This window comes from Nicotiana sylvestris, chromosome 6 (genome assembly GCF_000393655.2).
Source record: "Nicotiana sylvestris chromosome 6, ASM39365v2, whole genome shotgun sequence".
NCBI lineage: Eukaryota > Viridiplantae > Streptophyta > Magnoliopsida > Solanales > Solanaceae > Nicotiana > Nicotiana sylvestris.
In genome coordinates this window covers 146,444,960-146,451,653 of record NC_091062.1, presented here as the reverse complement: position 1 = coordinate 146,451,653, position 6,694 = coordinate 146,444,960, and the positions used below count along the sequence as shown (strand labels likewise).

At 43.0% G+C, this 6,694-nt stretch overlaps 1 pseudogene; it reads left to right on the top strand.

The window, feature by feature from the left end:
• Positions 1–221: 221 nt before the first annotated feature.
• Positions 222–2,091, top strand: LOC104233816 (3-ketoacyl-CoA synthase 20-like; annotated as a pseudogene).
• The last annotated feature ends 4,603 nt before the right edge of the window (positions 2,092–6,694 follow it).

Here is a 6,694-nt window from a genome sequence, read left to right as displayed (position 1 = left end):
AAATAACCCACCCATTTCTTGATCAACTCATTTTGACCCGCCCAAAATTAGTTCAACCAGCCCATTTGACACCCCTATTTTAAAAGTTATCCTTGTTTTAATTGAAGCCAGCGCTCAAGTTACTAGACCTGGGGTGACGAGAGGTTTAGCTAAGACTCCCGCGATATATATTGATAGACAAACACAAGTTAAATACTCGTTCCGTTCATCTTACACTAATTCTCTTCTCTTAATCTACAACAGCAATGGCAGAAAATGCTGGAGAAGTACCCCAGTCAAACCTACCCAATTTTCTTCTCTCCATTAGACCCAAATATGTAAAACTTGGATACCATTACCTAATATCAAATGCATTTTATCTCCTCATTGTGCCAATTCTTGATGTTGTCGGACTTCATCTTTCAACCTTTACTCTTGAAAACCTAATGAACTATATTGCCATGTTGAGATCTTTTTCAACTCTTGTTGTTTTCTTAACGACAGTTTACTTCATGAGTCGTCCAAGAAATGTTTACTTAGTCGATTTTGCATGTTATAAGCCACCTCAATGTTTATGACATCTAAACAAGGTTTAATAGAAAAAATGTCTGACATTTTGGACGAAGAAAGTTTAAATTTTCTAAGGAGAATCTCGAAGAGGTCAGATTTAGGTGAAAAGACTTACATTCCAGCCGAGTCAAAGATCCCATCAAGTGTTCCAATGAGTATTAATCAAAATGAAGCGAAAATGGTTATCATTGGTGCCATAGACGATTTTTTGGCGAAAACCGGAGTCAAGGTTCGAGAGATTGGGATTGTTATCGTCAATTCTAGTGCGTTTAATCCAACACCATCTCTTTCTGCAATGATTGTCAACCATTATAAGCTTCGCGTCAATGTGATTACCTATAACCTCGGCAGCCCAGCGGCATGGGTTGCAGTGCTGGACTCATTTATGTAGACCTAACTAACCGGCTTTTACAGGTTGGTATATCTTCATGTCATTCTAAATTTTCAGGTTGAGACACTATCGAATTAAATAATTAAAAATATTTTCTCTTTAACAACTTAAGTTCTTAAATTAGACGGTTATACACTTCAATATGGTACTAAAGCGGGCAAGAGGTCTCGAGTTCAAGTCTCGCTATCATCCATAAAGCTAAAAGTATTGAGACATAATATGATTAATTAAAAGTGTGATCTCTTTAACAAAAACTGCTAGATGATGTCACACAATGCAGAAAAACTCTTTTGAAGGTTCCAATAAGATTTCAAAACTAAAAGGTCTATGTTATGCTTTTCCCACTCTTGGTGTTCAAAATTGCTGATGTGTCAAATAATTGAACAGGGGCAAGCCAACTCTTATGCACTTATAGCAACTACGGAAATAATCTCAGTGGGCTACTATTCGGGAAAGCTGAAATCAAAGCTTTTATCAAATTGCCTTTTCCGGATGGGTGCATCTGCTGTTTTTCTGTCAAATCGTTCCTCTGATCGTAGACGCTCAAAATATCAACTGATGCACGTCGTCCGCGCCCATAAAGGTGCGGATGACAGAGCATTCAATTGTGCCTATCAAGATGAAGATGAGGATGGAAAGAAAGGCATATCATTATCAAAAGACTTAATGGCAGTTGCTAGTGAGGCCTTAAAAACCAATATCACAACTCTTGGCCCTCTAGTCCTCCCCATGTCCGAGCAACTCCTCTTTCTCTCTTCCTTAATTGCGAGAAAAGTCTTTAAAAGGAAAATGAAACCATATATCCCCGATTTCAAGATGGCGTTTGAGCATTTCTGCATTCACGCAGGGGGAGAGCAGTGTTGGACGAACTTGAGAAGAATCTTGATCTCTCAGAAGTACTTATGGAGCCATCAAGAATGACTCTTTATAGGTTCGTAAATACTTCAAGTAGCTCAGTGTGGTACAATCTGGCCTATTCTGAAGCTAAAGGGAGGATAAAGAAGGGTGAAAGAGCATGGAAAATAGGTTTCGGATCGGGCTTTAAGTGTAACAGTGTTGTTTGGCGTGTGCTAAGGACTGTCGATGCAGCCAAGGAAAAGAACGCTTGGACATATGAGATAGAGGATTTCCCAGTTCACGTAACCTATTGATGCTTTTATATATCTTGTTTAAATACTAGGTATATCCTAAACAGTAAATAATGGTCAGTAACTGAAACTATAAACTCAGTCAAAATCACTCTAATATATCCGTATACAGATTGTGGACCTAATGTTTGTACAAGTACGTATCAAAAATTACAAAATTGTAAGTCCGATGGGGCACCAGTAAATATTAGATCATGACGCAACAAAATAAATTCAAAAATATGTTTCTTAATCATAATATACTTAATAATAAGAATTTATATATTCTGCCCAGCGATTTCCACATCTGTGGTCCCGCTTCTGCGGAGCCAAGGTCGCACCTGCGACATTTCATTAAAGGGGGACTTCTGCACCTGCGGTCTCCAACTCGCAGATGCGGTACCACTTCTACGGTAATTCTCCCGCATATGCGGAAAATGCTGACCTCCCTCAATTTCGCTTCTGCGGTCTCTTCGCTGCTTCTGTGGCGCCACACCTGCGGGACCCAAACCGCAGGTGCGGTTATGACAGAACCAGCAGTTGAAGCTGTAACTTTAACTCCAAAATCTTTCCGTCAACCATCTGAATTCATCCCGAGGCCTCCGGTACCTCAACCAAAGGAACTAACAAGTGACAAACCACTATCCAAACTTGTATCAATTCTTAAAACACCTAAAACAACATCGAAACCTCGAATTAACCATGGATTTAAGCCTAAGAATTCCAAAATTCTCAAAATACGCTTTCAATCAAAAAGTCTATCAAACCTCGTTCGAATGACCTGAAGTTTTGCACACACAAAACATTCAACACTACGGAGCTACTCCAACTTCCGGAATTTCATTCCGACCCTCGGATCAAAATCTCACTATCGGACCGGAAACTTCAAAAAATCAACTTTCGGCATTTCAATCCTAAATTAGCTACGGACCTCCAAAACACAATCCAAACACGCCCCTAAGCCCGAAATCACCTGACGGAGCTAACGGAACCATTAGATTTCCATTCCGAGGCCATCTCCACACTGTTCCAACTACGGTCAACTTTCCAAAACTTAAGCTCTCATTCAGGGACTCAGTGTCCCAAAACTCCCCGAAACTCAAAACCAAACGTCCCAGCAAATCAAAATAGGAGAAATAAACTCGGGGAAAGTAGTTAATAGGGGATCGGGGCATTAATTCTTAAGATGACCGGCCGGGTCGTCATATCCTCCTACACTTAAACATTCGTTCATCCTCGAACGAGCATAAAGACATACCTAAAGTAGTGAAAAGAAGAGGGTAACAACTACGCATATCCTGCTCAGTCTCCCAGGTAGCCTCCTCGACCGGCTGGCCCTGCCACTGAACCTTTACTGATGCAATGTTCTTTGACCTCAGCTTTCTAACCTGCCTGTCCAATATTGCCACTGGCTCCTCAACATAAGATAGATCCTTGTCCAACTAGACTGAACTGAAATCTAACACGTGCGACGGGTCACCGTGATACCTCCGGAGCATCAAAACATGAAATACCAGATGAACTCCTGCCAAGTTGGGAGGTAAGGCAAGCTCATAAGCAACCTCCCCAGCACACCCCAATATCTCAAAAGGGCTAATAAATCTCGAACTCAACTTTCCTTTCTTCCCGAATCTCATAATGCCCTTCATAGGCGAAACCCAAAGCAAAACCCGTTCTCCAACCATATAGGAAACATCATGAACCTTCTGGTCCGCGTAACTCTTCTGTCTGGACTAGGTTGTACGCAGTCTATCCTGAATCACCTTAACCTTCTCCAAAGCATCCTGAACCAGGTATGTGCCCAACAATATAGCCTCACCTGGTTCAAACCAATCCATCGGGGATCTATACCGTCTCCATATAAAGCCTCATATGGTACCATCTGAATGCTGGATTGATAGTTGTTGTTGTAAGCAAACTCTGCCAATGGCAAGAACTGATCCCATGACCCTACAAACTCAATCACACACGCACGGAGCATATCCTCCAGAATCTGAATAGTGCGCTTGGATTGTCTGTCCATCTGAGGGTGAAATGTTGTACTGAACTCCACCCAAGTACCCAAATCATGCTGAACGGCCCTCCAGAACCGTGATGTGAACTGAGTACCTCTATCTGAAATGATGGACACTGGAATACCATGCAGACGAACAATTTCCCGGATATAAATCTCCGCCAACCACTCTGAAGAATAAGTAGTACACACAGGAATGAAATGAGCGGACTTGGTCAGCCGATCCACAATCACCCAAATAGCATCGAACTTTCTCAAAGTCCGTGGGAGCCCAACTACAAAGTCCATGGTGATCCGCTCCCACTTTCACTCCGAAATCTCTATCTGCTGAAGCAACCCACCCGGTCTCTGGTGCTCATACTCACCTGCTGACAGTTGAGCACCGAGCTACAAATCCAACTATATCCTTTTTCATCCGCCTCCACCAATAGTGCTGCCTCAAATTCTGATACATCTTTGCGGCACCCGGATGAATGGAATACCGCGAGCTATGGGCCTCCTCTAGAATCAACTCTCGAAGCCCATCAACATTGGGTACACAAATCTGACCTTGCATCCTTAATACCCCATCATCACCAATAGTCACATCTCTGGCATCACCGTGCTGAACCTTGTCCTTGAGGACAAGCAAATGAGGGTCATCATACTGCCACTCCCTGATACGATCAAATAAGGAAGACCAAGAAACCATGCAAGTTAGAACCCGACTAGGCTCTAAAAGATCCAATCTCACAAACTGGCTGGCTAAGGCCTAAATATCCATCGCCATAGGCCTCCGATCCTGTTAAATAAGCCAAACTCCCCAAACTCTCTGCCCAACGACTTAAAGCATCGGCCACCACATTGGCCTTGCCCGGGTGATACAAAATAGTGATGTCATAGTCCTTCAGAAACTCTAACCACCTCTTCTGGTGCAAATTTAGATCATTTTGCTTGAACAAGTGCTGCAAGCTCCAATGATCAGTATAAATCTCACAGGGGACCCTGTATAAATAAAGGCACCAAATCTTCAGTGCGTGAACAATGGAAGCTAACTCAAGGTCGTGGACAGGGTAGTTCTTCTCATGTATCTTTAACTGTCTGGATGTGTAGGCAATCACCCTACCGTCCTGCATCAACACCGCTCTGAGGCCAATCCTCGAGGCATCGCAATAGACCATATAAAACCCCGAACCTGTAGGCAATATCAAAACTGGGGTTGTAGTCAAAGTTGTCTTGAGCTTCTGAAAGATCGCCTCACACTCCTCTGTCCATTGAAATGGAGCACCCTTCTGGGTCAACCTGGTCATAGGGGCTACAATTGATGAAAACCCTTCCACAAAAAAACGGTAATAACTCCCCAAGCCAAGGAAACTACGGATCTCTGTAGCTAAGGATGGTCTGGGCCAAATCTGCACGACCTCTATCTTCTTCGGATCCACTTGAATACCCTCACTCGATACCATGTGGCCTATGAATGCCACTTAATCCAACCAAAACTCACATTTCGAGAACTTAGCATATAACTTCTTCTCTCTCAGAGTCTGAAGCACAGTCCTCAGGAGTTGTTCATGATCTTCCCGACTCCGGGAATACACCAGAATATCATCAATAAAAACAATGACGAATGAGTCAAGATACGACCGGAACACGCTGTGCATCAAATGCATAAAGGTTGCTGGGGCATTGGTCAGCCCAAATGACATAACAAAGAACTCGTAATGACCATACCGAGTCCTAAAAGCAGTCTTCAGGATATCTGGCTCCCGAATCTTCAACTGATGGTAACCTGAGCGCAAATCAAACTTAGAAAACACTCGTGCGCCCTGAAGCTGATCAAACAGATCATCAATACGAGGCAAAGGATAACGGTTCTTAATTGTCACTTTGTTCAAATGGTGATAATAAATACACATACGCATAGAACTAGCCTTTTTCTTCACAAACAAGACAGGAGCACCCCAAGTATCAATACCAACATCTCTCACATAAGCTAAATATGCATCACACCCTTTCTCAAACATATGCTAAGCTTTAAGAAAAGAAATAACTCTACTGGGAGTGTAATTTAAAGTACCCCTACACTCAACACGCGGTACACATGGCATGACCAGCATCACAATTTTGGCGTGACAATCAAGAATGGCATAATGGGCCGACAACCAGTCCATGCCCAAGATAATGTCAAAATCTACCATACTGACCAACAATAGATCGTCTATGGTCTCAAAACCACTAAGAGCAACCAAACACGACCGATAAACACGGTCCACAATAAGAGAATCTCCCACAGGAGTAGAAACATAAACTGGGGAACTCAAAGAATCCCGAGATACACCAAAATGCAGAGCAAAATAAGAAGACACATAAGAATAAGTAGAGCCTGGATCGAATAGAACTGATGCATCTCTGTGACAAACCAATATAATAACTGTGATGACAGAATCGGAGGCAACAACCTCGGTACGGGCAAGAAGGGCATAGTATATGGACTGGCCTCCCCCTCTAGGGTGACCTCCACCTCCCCGACCTCCACCTCTAGTTGGCTGAGCAGGTGGGGTAGCAACTGGAGCTGTAACCATAGTCTGAGAACTCTGCGGAGCACGCTGTGGCTGAGAAGTCCGTAGAGGTGCA